Consider the following 3,136-nt stretch of genomic DNA (forward strand, 5'->3'; position numbering starts at 1 on the left):
CTCTCCCGTTGCGGAGCACAGGCTCCGGACACGCAGGCCCAGCGGCCATGGCTCACGGGCCCAGCCGCTCCGCGGCATGTGGGATCCTCCCGGACCGGGGCACGAACCCGCGTCCCCTGCATCGGCAGGCGGACTGTCAACCACTGCGCCACCAGGGAAGCCCCTAAAAATTTTAAAGAGGAAGTTTCGTAAAGACATAATCTCAAAATAAAAGATGGGCCCATCAAATGACGTTTAACTTGATGACACTTTTTTCCTTCATTTTACTAAGCATCCGAAAACGTATCTCATGGTAGATAAGCACCAGCTGCAGATGGGCTGTACCAGAATCACCCGGGGAGCTTTAAAAGATACAGAATCCCAGACAGAGAGGTCACCAGGACAGATAGAGAGTCCAGAAATAGAGCTGAAGACATGTGGGAATGTACTATCTGCTAAAGGTGGCATTTCACATTAGTGGAGGAAGACAGATTATTCAATATGGTGTTGGTCCAACTGGCTAGCCACTCGGAAAAAAATAAAGCTGTATCTCTACATCCAATCACCAAAATAAATTCCAGATGGATGAAAAATTTAATTAAGAAAATAAAAACACCCTAAAAAGACTACAAGAGAATGTGAGACATTTTTTTTTCATAATCTTGAGGTAGGAATTGCCTTCAACAAACATTCACTGAATATTTATTCTCTTACTTTGTGCTTGGTGCTAGAGATGGGGACCAGTGGAGACCCTGGTTCTCTGGGAACTCACACTAATGAGGGTTGTCTAGAACAGTGGTTCCCAGGTTCTAAGATTTCACTAACCATTCATAATAATTTTTAAATTATTTGCTTTTTAATAATCTTTGAGTGGGGAAAGCATTTCTATGCAAGATACAAAACTGCAAAGCTATTATGAAAAAGATTAATAAATTTTGGGAATTCCCTGGAGGTCCAGTGGTTAGGACTCCATGCTTCCACTACAGGGGGCACGGGTTCGACCCCTGGTTGGGGAACTAAGATCCCACAAGCAGTGCGGTGCGGCCAAAAAAAGGAAAAAAAAGATTAATAAATTTTAATACAGAAAAATAAATGGCCAAACCTAAAATGGCCCTAAGGGGAGGGGAGGATGGAGCTAGATTGCTTAGGGAATATGAGGTTTTCTTTTGAGGTGATAAAAAAATGTTTTGAAACTTGATAGAGGTGGTGGTTGCACAATATTATGAATGTCCGAAACACTATTGAATTGTAAACTTTAAAATGATTCGTTTTGTTATGTGAATTTTACTTCAATAAAGATAAATAAATAAGAATACAATTTTTTTTAAAGTTAACTAAAAAAAACACACCCAAATGCTCCAATGGGGAAAAAAAATTGCAACACAAAGGGGAGACAAAGAATTCATATACAAAGAGTGCTTACAAATCAGTAAGGGCATGGAGCAACAGACAACCTCATATATCATTGCTAAGAATGTAAATAGGTGCGAACTTTTGAGAATGTAATTTGGAAATATTTAAATGGACATACCTTTTGACCCAGCAATTTCACTGCTGAGATTTGTTTTCTTACAAGTATACTTACCTACACATTAATTGTACTATTCTTGCAACTCAAGCAAATATAGGTTCAAAGACGTTTATTGCCTCACTGTTTATGATAGCAAACAATGAACCTAAGTGCCCACTAGTAGGGAACTGATTATATGTGGTACATCGATAAAGTGGAACCCTACCCAGTCATTAAAAAGAATGAGAAATAGGGCTTCCCTGGTGGCGCAGTGGTTAAGAATCCACCTGCCAATGCAGGGGACATGGGTTCGAGCCCTGGTCTGGGAAGATCCCACATGCCGCGGAGCAACTAAGCCTGCAAGCCACAACTACTGAGCCCACGAGCCAAAACTACTGAAGCCCGCGTGCCTAGAGTCCGTGCTCCGCAACAAGAGAAGCCACCACAACGAGAAGACCACGCACCGCAACAAAGAGTAGCCCCCGCTCGCCACAACTAGAGGAAGCCCGAGCTCAGCAATGAAGACCCAATGCAGCCAAAAATAAATAAAATAAATAAATTTTTTTAAAAAAAGAATGAGACATATCTCTACGTGCTTATGGAAAACTATCCAAGACAAGAACTATTGTGTGTGTTGGGGTGGGGTTGGGGGGTAATGTCTGCAACAGTGAGTATTATATATCCAGTGTGTGCAGATTCTTTTTTTTTTTTTCTTTTTTTTTTGCGGTACGCGGGCCTCTCACTGTTGTGGTCTCTCCTGTTGCGGAGCACAGGCTCCGGACGCGCAGGCTCAGCAGCCATGGCTCTCGGGCCCAGCCGCTCCGCGGCATGTGGGATCCTCCCGGACCGGGGCAGGACCCCGTGTCCCCTGCATTGGCAGGCGGACTCTCAACCACTGTGCCACCAGGGAAGCCCTGTGTGCAGATTCTTAAAACATTTCTGGATGGTACACGAGGACCCGACAACAGTGGTTACCTCTAGGAAGTCACACTGAGATTGGCAGACAGGGAGAGAGATTTTTGCCTGAACTTTATACCTTTTGTACTTCTTAAATTTTTTTTACCATGAACATAGACTAGTTTTTTGATATATTACTTTTTTTTCAAGCAGGTGGTTTTTTTAATTAACTTTATTTTTGGTTGCATTGGGTCTTCGCTGCTGCGTGCAGGCTTTCTCTAGTTACAACAAGCGGGGGCTCCTCTTCGTTGTGGTGCGCGGGCTTCTCATTGTGGTGGCTTCTCTTGCTGTGGAACACGGGCTCTAGGCGCAGGCTTCAGTAGTTGAGGCACGTGGGCTCAGTAGTTGCAGCGTGCTGGCCCTAGGGTGCGCGGGCTTCAGTAGTTGTGGCACGCGGGCTCAGTAGTTGTGGCACGCGGGCTCAGTAGTTGTGGGTCGCGGGCTCTAGGCACATGGGCTCAGTAGTTGTGGCGCAAGGGGTCAGTACTTGTGGCTTGCGGGCTCTAGGCACACAGGCTCAGTAGTTGTGGCGCACGGGCTTAGTTGCTCCGTGGCATGTGGGATCTTCCCAGACCAGGGATCGAACCTGTGTCCCCTGCACTGGCAGGCAGATTCCTAACCACTGCGTCACCAGCGAAGTCCCTGGATATATTACTTTTTAAGGTTAATTTTTAAATTATGAAATAGTTG

This window comes from Physeter macrocephalus, chromosome 14 (assembly GCF_002837175.3).
Source record: "Physeter macrocephalus isolate SW-GA chromosome 14, ASM283717v5, whole genome shotgun sequence".
NCBI lineage: Eukaryota > Metazoa > Chordata > Mammalia > Artiodactyla > Physeteridae > Physeter > Physeter macrocephalus.